At 45.0% G+C, this 14,841-nt stretch overlaps 1 long non-coding RNA gene across 1 annotated transcript; it reads left to right on the top strand.

Annotated features, from left to right (window-relative positions):
- The first annotated feature begins 2,170 nt into the window (after positions 1–2,170).
- LOC144769655 (uncharacterized) lies at positions 2,171–14,305 on the top strand. Its single transcript, XR_013598736.1, has 3 exons — positions 2,171–2,228; positions 2,325–2,461; positions 13,983–14,305. It is a non-coding gene; the product is annotated as an uncharacterized LOC144769655 (long non-coding RNA).
- Positions 14,306–14,841: the final 536 nt, after the last annotated feature.

Genomic DNA, 14,841 nt, shown 5'->3' with positions numbered 1-14,841 from the left:
CTATCAAAATGAGATCTCCCTGTTCTTATGTATTTTACAAATTTTTATGGTAAATGTGAATTGTATATGTATATGTGCTCTTTTATGGTGATAAAATTGCCGAATAAAGATATTTCAAACATTTATGAGACGTCTAAGAGTAAAACATTTTTTTACAAATGTGGTCCCTACATTGGAAACTACAGAATCTTCCAGTAACGATCAAGAATCAGAGCTGCGGGCATTTAAGCCCAAAAGTTTTTTCATGGCACCAGTGTCGCATAAACTTCTAGACTCTTTTGAAACACTGATTCTCAATGATTTTGCGAAACTCAATTTTCGACCAACGGTCCAAACAATCTTGAAAAAATATGAAGTTGGAATCATCAAACAATTAGCAAAAGATGACAGACTCTCCTTTCAGATGGCAGATAAGGGAGGAGCCCTGGTCGTTATGGACAGAAGTTTATACGAACAAAAAGTGTTTCAACATTTACAAGATACTACAACTTATATAAAGTTAGATCAAGATCTAACATCAATGATCATGGACACCCTGCAACAAATTTTGGAGCATGCTGAACAGATGTCATGGATCACTATGTGGTTTTCTCACTGTGATTCATCCTAGAAGACCTAAGTTGTACATGCTTCCTAAAGTGCACAAAAATCTTCGGGATCCCCCATTTCGCACGATAGTATCAGGTTGTGATTCGATCTTCACGCCAGCTGGTCAATTTGTAGATAATATTTTACAGACATTTGTGCAAACATGGAAAAGCTATGTGAAAGACACTACACATTTTCTAAATTTGCTTCAAGAAATTAATGATCAATGTTCCCCTGTATCAGAGAAGGAAAAGTTGGAAACTGCTTTATGCTCAAATCATTCTGGATCAAGCAATCACAAAAACACGTTTAAAGGAACGCAATGAATTACTTGCCATGAGATTGAAAACCAGCAAAAATCATCATGTTTTTGTATCAAAATTTTCAACTAAATCATATACAATTAGAAAAATTATCAGGTCAAGATGGGAATGACTCAAACATGAGCCGGATTTTAATGGTTTATTCTCAGAAGAACCTTTGTTTGCATACACCGCAGTAAAAACATTAAGGAAATGCTGTCATCAACAAGCGCAGTAGAGCAGAAACAGTGCACAGGGATGCATAAATGTTATGACTGCATCAATTGCAACAATGTTATGACAGGTAACATTATCAATCACCCACTTTCAGGGAAACCCATAACACTGAGGTACAATGGTGACTGCAATACGAGTAATGTCATTTATTCCATTAAATGTCCATGCGGACTTCTCTATGTTGGGAAAACCTCCCGCAAGATCAAAGTTGGGGTCACCGAACACAAAAGCACTATACGCACAAAAAGCATAAAATCACATTTTGTGTCGCATTGGATAGAACACCAACACACTAATGCACAGGTGAGATTCATTATTCTCGAAATATTAGCATTCAAACCGGGTATGGACAAAGCCAGGGTATTAGCACAAAGAGAAGTGTGGTGGACAAAATTTCTACAAACGTTAATGCCAGGCGGGCTCAATGACAAAATCGAAATGCAGTGTTTTTTATGATTATTCGACTTAGATTGTGAATATGTATTTCCCAAGGCAATTGTTCATTTTCTCATGGGTCTCGGTGGAGGTCAATATAAACTGGTCATGCCATTAGTCTTTTAATTTTTCATCATTTGATTTTTTCTGACATCAATATTTTTTTCTAACAACCACTATTGTTTCATGACTATCTTTCACTTCACCAGTCTTTTACATCTATTTTTTCAAGTATCAATTCAAGTAGTAGGCAAGTTGATTTAGCAAAGTTCTATAGTGAGTGACTTGTCGAGTTAGTTAATGACAATCCATTTTTTTTAGTAGTCTGCTTTCCAGTGCATTAGTAGATTTCAAGATGAAGCCTATAACAGCTTTCAGATAGTCCTTCTTTCAGTCGAGTTGTGTTAGCAATCTTGCGGGATTATTGACAATCCACTCTTTTGCAGTCAGCATTCCAGTGCAGCAGTACATTTCATGATGGCGCCTATAACAGCTTTCAGATAGTCCTTCTTTTAGTCAGGTTGTTGTGTGAGCAATCTCGTGGGATTTCATTCAGTCGGCTCTTAGTGCAGCAGTTTCTAATGGCTGTCATTCAGAGTTCCGGACACCAGGAAATGAGGTTCACTTGGCACATCGCAAACGAGTAGAAACAGAATTAACCCTCAGGTGAGTCAGAAAAAGGCATATTTTCAGCATATTGAGCAGGCAGACAGCACATTGCGTGCTGGTTTTCAAACATGTTATCTATTTACATATCCACAGGGTGGAGAGGTGGAGCGGTGGAGCAGTCGGGAGCTGCACCATTTGCATACCACACAAGTCTCTGATTCAGAAGATGGGTGAGGCTAGAACTAACACAGCATTTGTCAAGGTTGACAAAAAGGAACTCTTGAGACAAGGTAATCATAATGTTTGGCATGGAGTGCATCATGGACGTTTATAATTAGGCACATTGCTCATGGTGACGTTCTTTTGTTTGACAGTCCACGTGTTGTTGCTTCATTCATGTAACTTCGGAAAAGCGCTCCACAGTTGCTTACGCTTGACAGTAAGTTTCAGTCTGAGGCTTTTTGATTGGCAAGAGTACATTCTATCGATACTGGTGGTTCACACACAGTTTCATCCTGTTATTGTGTTGGAACTCTGAACTCGAGTTCTACTGTTGTTACAGCCTTGGAGTAAGTAACATTGAGGTGTTTGTCAGTTAGCTTCAGGTCCACACAGACTGTGATAGGCTCACAAGTCATGCGCGCACGTCCACGCGCCAATATACACCCAAGTATAAACTTGGCATGTTCACAGTTAAATTCTCACCATTCATGAAAAGTCGTGATTCTATTTTCACAGTTCAGGAATGATTTGCACCCTTCACCATTTCACATAATTTTTTCGGTATTGCCTTAGGTAGCATGCATATAAGGATCTCATTGTCACCTCTGGACTTGTTAGACGATGTATCTATTAACATTGATACAACATCATTATTCAATGTACAGTATCTCATTGATGTTTTTTTACTTTTAACAGTGGCCCCTGAAGAAGGGATTAGTGTAATCCCTAAATGCATTGGGCATGGCTGTGTAACTTTGGATCACCTATGAATTGTTCATATGTTGTTCAAGTTTGTTTTTGTATAGCATTTATATTACATGCAATTGATGTTGTGATTCATATGTAAAACATTTTTTGTTGAGTTGAACAACAGAAATATACCAGATGATTTAATATGAACTTCGAAATGAATGTTTTGTTTTAATCAATATGATATAAATTGGTGTTTCTCTTGAAAAATAATGTGAAGTTTAAATACATTAATCCACGCAGTGCATCCAGTACACTGGTGGTTTTCACCAGAATTTTTGATTAGTTACTTGGTTGGCTACCTCGCCACTGGGTCGCACGCATCCTTTTGTTAATTTGACTATTTTGATTACTTAGACAATCTACCGGTGTGTGCAGACTTAGTATTTTCTTATTAGCTCAACAGAACACTCAGAGTAGATCAGAGTGGCAGGTCCATGGAACATGGTGGGCAAAAAGGATAGAGCAGGGGCATGCACACAGACATTGGAGGGCAGGGGAAAGGAGAATAGGGGCAGCAAGCTAAGCACAGAGGCTAAGCAGGAGGTCAATGATGGGGCATAGAATTGGGCAATGGAGGGCAGGAGGAGTGGACTGGTACATCATGCTAAATGGAGGGCAGTGGCAGGAGGGAGGAGGCTAGTCTCTGGATTCAGACAACAGAGGATAGGGAGGAGGTGGATGGGGCAGCAAGCTAACTGTTCAGAGAAGGCGGGAAGGCCAGTGGCAGAACAACGGCCACACAGGGCTGTTGTAAGGGAGCAGGGGCATGGACTTGGACAATGGATGGCTAGGAGGAGGGAAGGCGGGAGCAGCAAGCTTGGCTGGGGGCAGTACAATGCCAGGCCCTGCTTCCAACCCCCCACTATCCATTGTAATATGCATCTTACTTAACGTTAAAAAAAAACAGATATTTGCAGAAAAAAACTAAGATTACAGGGACGATATAGTTAGACTCAGGTTTCACTCATACACAGTGGAATTCAGCAGTTATCCAGTATTTGGGTGTCTTTCATAGATTCACATGCCTGAATCATTCCCCGCCGTCGAGACGGGAGCCTCCGGTATATAAAAAGTAATGTCCTAAAGACATACATAGAAAAGAATAGGCCCAAAGGTCTCACCTTAGTAGCCTATCCACGTCCTTTTGCAGGAAGGACCAAACAGAGCAGGCCCCAAGGGTCCCACCTTGGTGGCCTATCTAGGTCCTTTTGTAAAAAGGACCAAATAAAGTAAAACCGCCAATCAGCTACTACCTCCTTCTAGAACCTTCCTGCCAGGAGCCCAAGTCTCTCAGATTTTCTACCGCACGTTGTGCTAGGGAGTCTCCACCTGAGTTCTCCTCAGGAATTTCTCTTTTCTTCAAAAAACTACTTTAATTATTCTCTACAGTTATGTCTGATAGTCAGAAGAAGGGTCTTTTCCGAGCTTGTTCCTCCTGCAGCAAGAAAAGACTTCACATTGAGGATAAACATGAGACTTGTTTATATTGCCTCTACCCTCACCACCAGGCAAAGGACTGCAAAATATGTCGGACCTTCTCCAACAAGACCCTCAAGGACCGAGAAGGTCGACTTCTGTTGTGGCTCAACAGGCTCAAGACCAAGACTGATGACTTGGTGTCCGAAGGTGAGAGTGTGTCTGGAGTGTCGCATTTTTCCTTGAAGAGGCCAAGGGTTTCTTCCCCTAGCCCCACAGACACCCCTCCTATGAAGACTTCTAAAAAGTCCTCAGAGGGCAAGCCATCAGTGTCTGGCAAGGACCTGCCTGTCCCCGGGAAGCAGCCACTGGTCCCGGCGACGACGACGACAGCGTCGATGGTGCATTCAGCACAGAAAACCGTCTCGACGTCGACGACGACAGTGTCGACGACGACGGCCTCATCGGCTTCCTCCTCGACGACGAGGACGACGCCTTCATCGTCGGCGAATAGACCTACGCCGTCGACCATCCCGGTCACTCCATCGACGACGAAGATATCGTCGTCGACGACGAGACCCTCGTCAAAGGCGCCGACGACGACGACACCGTCGACGAGAACAACGCCGTGGACGAAGTCTACCTCGTCGACGAGGATCACCCCGTCGACGGTGGGAAAACCGTCGACGACGAGTACACCGTCGACGGTGGGGACTTTACCGTCGACGAAAATGACGTCGAAGAAGACATCGTCGTCGCAGCCACCGTCGACGACGACTAAATTACCGTCGACGAAAATACCTACCACGACACCGTCGCTTCCAGCGTCGACGTCGACAGGACCCTGGAAGGAGTCTGCACTCCTATCCCACGCCATGGATGCCTTTCCACCGCAAGTGAGCCATGTCACTGTGAAAATTACTAAACGGCCTATTACGCCGCAGCAGACCTCGCCCGGTAGGATACAACAACTTCCTCCCGCCTGTATACTACAAGGTCAGGAGTCGGACGAGGACTCCTTTACGCAGGCTACTAGTCCATCGGACCTAGTCCTGAAATGCCAAACCACAGACGAGGAACCGGAAGAGGAGGAAGACCTTCTACAACAACAGGTCCAACCTCCATCCCAGACACAGGTTACTCCTATGGTGTGTCTCCCCGCATCCATCGTCTCGGACCTACAATTCCTCATCCAGGATTATAAGGAAAGGTTCCCGGAGAAACATTCTGCGTCAGCACCTCCAGCTGCACAGGCGCCAGCTCCTTCATCTCGCCATAGACCAACTCCCCTGGTCATTGAGAAGACACAGGTACCAATTCAGGACGCTCCCTCATCTGAAGATGAAGTGAGGGAACAGGAGGAAGGTGAAGTCGATGACGACCAGTCGGACCCGGATGCAGACCAAGATTATGTGGCACATTCTCCAGCATCTCCGGATCCACAGACCTCGGAGTCTCCACCCGCAGACATCGGTGGATTCCACAACATCATTGAGCGGGCTGCCAAGGGGTTCCATATGTCCATGGAAACTCAGGAAACTGAATGCTTCCTTTATGACTTCAAGGAGCCCACTAGGAAGACTTCAAGATCAATCCCCATAATTGAATACATCTGGAAGCAGGGCAAACAAATCATGCAAGCACCTGCTTCTATACAGGTGGTGGTGCCCAGGCTTGATAAGAAGTACAAGGCCACCTCCACGGCACCGGCATGTCTAACAGGTCACCCCAAGCCAGATTCCGTGGTGACTCAAGCGGCGCAGAAGAACTCTCGAAATCCGGCCTCGCCTCTATCGACGCCACCTGATAAGGAGGGCAGGAAACTAGATGCCGTTGGCAAACGCTTTACTACCACTTCGGCCATGACGGTCAAGGTGGCTAATTCAATAGCCCTTCTAGGCCGTTACAATCGCCAACTCTGGGCGGACATTGCACCCTATCTTTCAAATCTGCCGGAGGATGTCAGAGAGGAGGCACATTCACTTCTCTTGGAAGGACAGACCTCTGCCTCAGAGCTCATAGATTGTGCCATTGATGCCGCCATGACTGGTTTCCGGCAACTGGCAGGGGCTGCAGTCCTGAGGCGACAGGGCTGGCTCAAGGCCACCACTTTCCGCCAGGAGGTGCAAACCAGGATATTAGATATGCCTTACGATGGCCAGCATCTGTTTGGAGAACAGATTGACGCGGCCCTTACCACCATAAAAAAGGACACGGATACTGCCAAGGCTCTGGGTACTTTACAATTCCGGACCCAGTCCTTTCGTGGCAACCGGGGAAGAGGACAACCTCCATACAAAGGTTCCTATCAGAATCGGTCTTCGTACACATATTCACAGTCCAAGCCGCAGTTTCAACAGCGACAACCTCAACAAGGATGACAATCTTCTTACGGCAAGTCCAATTACAGAGGAAGAGGCCAAAAACGACCTGCTGGCAACAGACAATGACTTGTCTCCCTCGCTAGCCCCTCCACCACTACATTCTTTAAGACTTGGAGGGAAACTGAAATACTTCCATCGCAATTGGCAAACTATAACAACGGATCGGTGGGTACTCCAACTCATTCGATTTGGACATTCCCTAGAATTCACCTCTATCCCCCCAACAACGCCACCGTGCCAGCGATCACACAGGCACCTACGATTGCTTCTTCAGGAAATAGCTTCCATGCTGCAGAAGGGAGCGATAGAGAGAGTTCCACGGGCCCACAAGAATCAGGGTTTCTACTCTCACTTCTTCCTAATCCACCAAAAAGGAAAGAAATGGCGACCAATCCTGGATCTCAGGGCACTCAACGTGTTCCTAAAGAAACAATCGTTTCGTATGGTGACTCTGCAAGAAATCCTTGGTCTGCTGGAAAAAGGGGACTACATGACGTCCTTAGACCTCCAGGACGCCTACTACCATATACCTATTCTCAAAGGGCACAGGAAGTTCCTCAGGTTTGCGGTGGCAGGACAGCACTACCAATTTCGGGTCCTTCCATTTGGCCTCAAATCGGCCCGAGGATCTTTACCAAATGCCTATCACCGGTGGCAGCATTTCTTCGTCAACAAGGCCACCAGGTGTTTCCATACCTGGACGACTGGCTGGTGAAGGCACCGACAGCGGCCGCCGCAGCTTCATCCTCCAACGCCTGTCTGGATATTTTCCACCGCCTAGGACTGACCCTTAACACCGCCAAGTCGACTCTGGAACCCACCAAGGTCATCACGTTCCTTGGAGCGACTCTGGACACGGACCGTGTCAAGGCTTTCCCCTCTCAGGAGAGAAAAATCAAACTCATCTCCTTGGCCAAGGCAGTGGCTTCGCGGAAGACTCTTCCGGTCCGCACGTTCAAGTCCCTCCTTGGCATGATGTCTTCATGCATAATGCTCATTCCACACTGCCGCCTAAAAATGCGTCCACTTCAGGAGGCACTGACAAAGCAATGGACTCAAGCCACAGGTTCTTTCGAGGACCGCATACGAGTCACTCGACCCATTATCAATCATTTACACTGGTGGACATCTCTCCACCATCTGTCAAAGGGTCTGCCGTTCCTGCTCCCAGCAGAGCCACACGTAATAACTACGGATGCGTCCCTGGACGGCTGGGGAGCAGTCCTCCAGGAACTCCAGATCAACGGCAAATGGACTACACAGGAAACCAAGCTCCATATCAATCTGTTGGAGTTACGGGCGGTTTTCCTAGCTCTACAGGCGTTTCTTCCACGCATTCATCACTCCCCAGTGCTCGTCAGGACGGACAACACCACGACGATGCACTACCTGAACAAACAGGGGGGGACGCGTTCCATCTCGTTATCTCAAGAATCGCAAAGAATCTGGAACTGGCTTCTGGCACATGGAATAGCGTTGAAGGCGGAGTACGTCCCGGGCAAGGACAACGTCTTGGCGGACGCACTGAGCAGGGAGAAGTCTCCTTCCCACGAATGGGAACTGGACAGGGAGGTGCTGGACCGTATCTTCCAGGAGTGGGGCACCCCGAACATAGACCTCTTTGCCACCAGAGAGAACGCCAAATGCCCAAGCTTCGCAAGCAGGCATCACCACTCAGGAACCCTCGGGAATGCATTTTCCATCGCATGGCGCAACGTCTTTGCGTACGCCTTTCCGCCATTCCCACTCATACCCAGGGTTCTCAGGAAGATGAAATCGGAACCCTGCACTCTGATCCTCATTGCTCCGTCCTGGCCGAGGCAGCACTGGTTCACGGAGCTTCATCGCCTCTCTGCCCGGCCCCCTCTTCGCCTGCAGCAGTTTCCGGCCCTGATCACGATGTCTCAAGGGCAGGTTCTCCACCCGAACCTGAGCTCTCTGAAGTTATTAGCCTGGCTCCTGAATACCGCGAATTCAGCCATCTGAACATCCCGCAGGATTGCAGAGATGTCCTTGCGAAAGCTAGAGCGGTCAGCACTAACAAAACCTGCTCACTAAAATGGAAGCGATTCTGTTCCTGGTGTGTGGATCAAAGCTTGCACCCCTTCCATGCCACTCCACAGCAGCTGCTACCATACCTGTTACACCTTGCGCAGTCAGGCCTTGCGCATACATCCATCAAAGTGCATCTAGCGGCGATTTCAAGGTTCACAAGGACGGCTGCAGGCCCATCTTTGTGGGCGGACAGGCTCATCAAACAATTCCTAAAAGGTCTATTCAGGTCCTTTCCACGACCTCGGCCTATTCCTCCATCGTGGCACCTCAATGTGGTTCTTCATCAACTAATGAAGCATCCCTTCGAACCCATCCATAAGGCTGAGATCAAGTTCCTCTCTTGGAAAACGACCCTCCTCCTGGCACTAACCTCTGCCAGAAGGGTCAGTGAATTGCAGGCTCTATCCATCCAGGATCCTTTTCTTCAATTCAGAGAGGACAGAGTCATTCTGAGGACTAACCCTCGCTTCATTCCAAAAGTCCCCTCGGACTTCCATCTTAATGAACCAGTGGTGCTTAGATCGTTCTTTCCGAATCCTACCACGGCAGCTGAAAGAACTCTACATTCTCTAGATCTAAAGAGATGTCTTAAATTCTACATCGATAAGACACGACACTTTCGAAAGTCATCCCAGCTCTTTATTGCCTTTAGTAGACCAAGGCTGGGGATGCCCCTCACAAAGCAGAGCATCTCAAGATGGATCTCTTCTGCGATCACCTTTTGTCACGACAAGGCCGGACGGCCTTTAGACTCACGAGTCAAAGCTCATTCGACTAGAGCCATGTCCACGTCTGCGGCGCTGTTCGCTGGAGTGCCGATACTAGACATCTGCAGAGCGGCGACATGGAAGTCCCCGCACACCTTCACCAGCCACTACTGCCTGGATACTGAGCTGATGAAGGATGCAGCAGTGGGCCGAGCAGTGCTTCGCCATCTATTCCAGTGAGGTGAGCCCTACTACATCCCTCCATCCTTTACGGGTATGCACATTCTCTTACTGTATTTATATGCCATTGCATTTTGCGCTTTGTAGTCATGTGATATGTATTATCTACATGTTCATACCTGATGTTCATACAGAATGTGCATAATGTATTGCTCGCTACTCTGATTCAGGCATGTGAATCTATGAAAGACACCCAAATACTGGATAAGAAATGCGTTACTTACCTGTAACTGCAGTTATCCAGTATTAGTGTCTTTCATAGATTCACATGCACCCTCCCGCCTCCCCTGGCTGAGCTCACCTTTCTCTCTAATGAGTTTACGCCTATCTAGCTTGGTGCGTACGAAAATCTGAGAAACTTGGGCTCCTGGCAGGAAGGTTCTAGAAGGAGGTAGTAGCTGATTGGCTGTTTTACTTTATTTGGTCCTTTTTACAAAAGGACCCAGATAGGCCACCAAGGTGGGACCCTTGGGGCCTGCTCTGTTTGGTCCTTCCTGCAAAAGGACGTGGATAGGCTACTAAGGTGAGACCTTTGGGCCTATTCTTTTCTATGTATGTCTTTAGGACATTACTTTTTATATACCGGAGGCTCCCGTCTCGACGACGGGGAATGATTCAGGCATGTGAATCTATGAAAGACACTAATACTGGATAACTGCAGTTACAGGTAAGTAACGCATTTCTTATAGTTACCTGAGCTAACTATAACTTACACCCCCGCAATGTACTGCTAATGACCTCAGACATTACATCATTCATGACATGGTAAGTTACGTCACTCATGCCATCTCAAATGAGCTGTGAATGGAATGGAACTATGATCGCTAGAACTTTATTTAGGGATAGTGTGTATATATTAAAACCCCTTTTTTTCTTTTGTTTCGTGCAAGAACCTTTATAATACGCAACGTGCCCAGAATAATGGACTTTCACTTTAAAGTAATGTGTAGTCCATTGTTTATGTTGATGTTTGAAATCCTAAGTATGTTTATTATGAATAAGTCACGTTGACGAACATACAGGTATGGCGGTCATGGGGCAAGATATGCTGAAATGACATTGTGTGCATATTAACACTTGTTTTCTTTTCTTTTCTTTATTGTATCAATTCCTGAATTTTCACATCGTGACCAGGCCAATATGGCCACCAGCTTTTTGGATTAAAGTAATATGTACGCCAGCTTTTTTGGATTAAAGTAATATGTAGTCCTTTGTTAATGTTGGCAACTTTAGGCATTTGTACATTTAAATAAGGATGCTACAATGACGTCTTGTATCGTTATTAAGGTTCGGACGAGCCGAAACGCGTGGATCACATCCTTTGCAGATTAAATACTTCCAAACTACAGCCTGAGTGCTGATTCCTTCCTTGTAAGAGTGAGAGGAGATTAAATACATATATATAAAACTCACTGAAAAAAACACAAGTTTCAGGGACATTATAGTTAGAAATTAGCATTTAAAAAACCTCAGAAATCCACTGAAAAAAACACAGGTTTCATGGATGTCATAGTTAGTTGGACATTTCACTCGTACAAAACAAGAGAAATTCGGCCGTTATAGTTAGTTGTGCTAACTATAACTCCCGCTCCCGCATTGCACTGCTGATGATGTCACATATTACATCACTCATGACATGGTCATCTCAAATGACATCATCCATGTGATCATCTGATACACCTCCTCACACCCTAAAATACAGACTACCATTCTCAAAACCATAGACACACCAATACTAGTACAGCTACAATATTCTGTGCACTATGCATGCGGACCTCTAACCAGCTACATACTATTGATATGCTCTTCTAAACACCCAGTTAGTACCTATGCAGTCTAGGAATCCTTCTGTCTGACCCATGCACTTCTTCATTCACCCATCCAGCACTATCTACGTATCCTATCACTCCACCAATACCTAAGCACTTATAAATTCAGCACGCACTTTCTTTGCAACACTGAAATTACTCCAGTTATTAGTCATATACTTAAGGAATGCGTGGTCACTAACACAAGTGCAGGTACAATATTTTGTACACTATGCATGCACACCTCGAACCAGCTACAAACTATTGATACGCTCTTCTAAATACCCAGTTAGTACCTGTGTAGTGTAGGAATCTTCCTGTCTGTCCCATACATTTCTCCAATCGCCCATCCAGCACTATCTACTTATCCTATTACTCCACCAATACCTAAGCACTTATAAATTCAGTATACACTCTGTTTGTAATACTGTAATTATTCTAGTTACTATTCATGAACGTATGGAAAGTCCTAGCTACTAACACAAGTACAGCTATAATATTTTGTGCACTATCCAAGCAGACCTCTAACTAGCTACATACTATTGAAACACTCTTCTAACTACCCAGTTAGTACTCATACAGTGTAGGAATCGTCCAGTCTGTCCCATGTACTTCTTTAATCACTTATCTACCACTGTCTACTTATCCTATCACTCCACCAATACGTAAGCACTTATAAATTAAGTGTTCTCTCTGTTTGCAGCACTGTCATCATTCCAGTTACTAGTGGTATTCTTATAAAATGACCTAGGCACCAACACAAGTACACATAAAATATTCTGTGCATAACCCCTACAAATCTCTAAGCAGATACATACTATTGGTCCACTCCATTAAATACTGAAGTAGTACCCATGCAGCGTAGGATACCTCCTGTCAGTCTCATGCAATTCTTCAATCACCCATCCAGCACTATGTTCTTATTGTATCAGTCTGCAAATAACTAAGCACTTATGGGGCAGATTTACAAGCACCCTGTGCCACCAGTACGTCACTTTTTGTAACGTAGTGATGGCGCCAGGTACTCCTCCATATTTACAAGGAGAGGAAAAGTCACCCTGCATGGTTTTTCCTTTCCTTGTAAATACGACCCCTTCATACACAGAACTTTGCGTTAAAGTCGCATTCCATAGGTGTTGCTGTGGGTGTTCCCACGCAACACCCAGCGAACAAGACACATCTCCAGATGTATGAGAAATCATAAATCTGGAGATGTGTGTGAATGCTGCGCCATCCTAGAGTTGGTTTAGCAAGGCGCAACGAGGAGAATTGTTTTAATTTCTCCTCATTCTTCCCTCTTTCAGTGCATGCTGCATTCCACAGCATACATTGAAAGAGGAAAATGCCTTTGCTGATTGTTTTTGTGCAGGAAGGTGTCTCTTCCTGCACAAAAACAATCTCCGCACGACACAGACATCCTTGCACCATGGTGCAATTGTGCCTGTGTCACCGCATGGCTGCAGTTTGTGCAGCAGTGCAGAGGGTAGCACAGAGTTGCATCATATTCATGTACATATGTCACATCCCTGTGCTTCGGAAGTGCCACAGTGCAGTGCAGCTATAGAGCTTGCAGTGTCACGCTGCAGTACTTCCTCATAAATCTTCACCTATAAATTCACCATACACTACTAATGCATTCTTTGTCAATCATGCTGTATACATATATTCAACCACATTTTCACACATTACCTTGCAATTATAGTTCTTTCTTTAACCAGATAAGGTAGTTCTGATAAGAACTTTTTTTTCTTTTGCATTTTTTTTTTTTACAATTTTGTATTTTTGTGGGTGTTTTTTTCAAAAAATGAACAAAAAAAGAACGGATAAAACAGGAAACTTTCAAAATTACACATCATTCCAAAAATTACAAAAAAACAAAATTAACAATGATGGTTGCGGTGCGCATCACAAACTGCATCCACCGACTGCTCACTGAAGCATATTCGTTTCTTACACTTCACACAGTGTTGCTCGAGAAAGGCGAATTCTGGCCTAATGTCCATTGCAGGTGTTCCTGAGGACACTCCAGACATACTTGGCACAGCAGGTGAGGGGTTCAAAGCAGCTCGCCTCTTTTCCTCCCGAACAAGCTTGAGAGGATGTGTGGTCCGGAGATGCTTGTACATAGAAGCAGTGCCACAAGAGTATTTTTTTCACTGCCTCTTGACAGGACTCAGTCACAAATTTTGCATGTCACCTTTTTCGCATTTACGTTCTTCTCTCCAGGTGGAAAAGTGAAGAATTTCAGCACAACAGATTCTGGCCTCTGTGGACGTGGTGCCTCCTTCAAGAATTCTTCTTCAGAAGATACTTCCTCCTGCTCCTGTCCAGATGCCATTTTGTTTGATATTTTTTAGAAAATACCAAAAAAAACAAGGAAAAAGGGTTCTTGTTGGAAAAGAGATGTCTCTCGAAAGATGCTCCAACAAGAATGATTAAAATGGGTGGGGTCCTTCAATAGTTACAGTGGGAAATATTATGAACCAATGAAATCTCTTTTTTTTTTAGGTCACATGGGATCCGCGCACTCTGCACTCACGAAGCACGCACTCAACGCAACTTCGCGAAAATATGTTTAAAAATAACATACGTTTATTATAAGTACAAATATGTATTATTTTTCTGAATATCTTACATAATCTCTTGCCCTAATATGTATATTAAAGACACACGCATATCATTTTAGAACACACATTTTTTTTTGCGGGAGTTATGCACCCAGCGCGCTTCAGCGCGTATATGACGACATGCGGGACCCGCCACCACGCAAACGTCGTGTACCGTAATGTGCATGTGTCGTGAATGCGCTGGAGCAGGAGTCGTTGACTGGTCACATACCAATCGCGCACATCACTTAATATTAAATGTATAAGATGTAACTGAAAAACACGTTGCCATCGCACACTGTATGCAGATCCTTCACGACTTTTCTAAAATGGCGGTTAGAATCCTTGCACCCACCTTGATGTGTACGCTTTGGGTGCGCGATGTCACATATTACATCATTCATGACATGGTCAGTGACATCACTGATGACATCTCAAATGACACCACTGATGTAATCAAGTACTGACACAACCAACTT

Source organism: Lissotriton helveticus, chromosome 1_1 (genome assembly GCF_964261635.1).
Source record: "Lissotriton helveticus chromosome 1_1, aLisHel1.1, whole genome shotgun sequence".
In the NCBI taxonomy this organism is placed as follows: domain Eukaryota; kingdom Metazoa; phylum Chordata; class Amphibia; order Caudata; family Salamandridae; genus Lissotriton; species Lissotriton helveticus.
The sequence above is the reverse complement of the archived record's forward strand: the minus strand, read 5'-3'. Positions and strand labels throughout refer to the sequence as shown.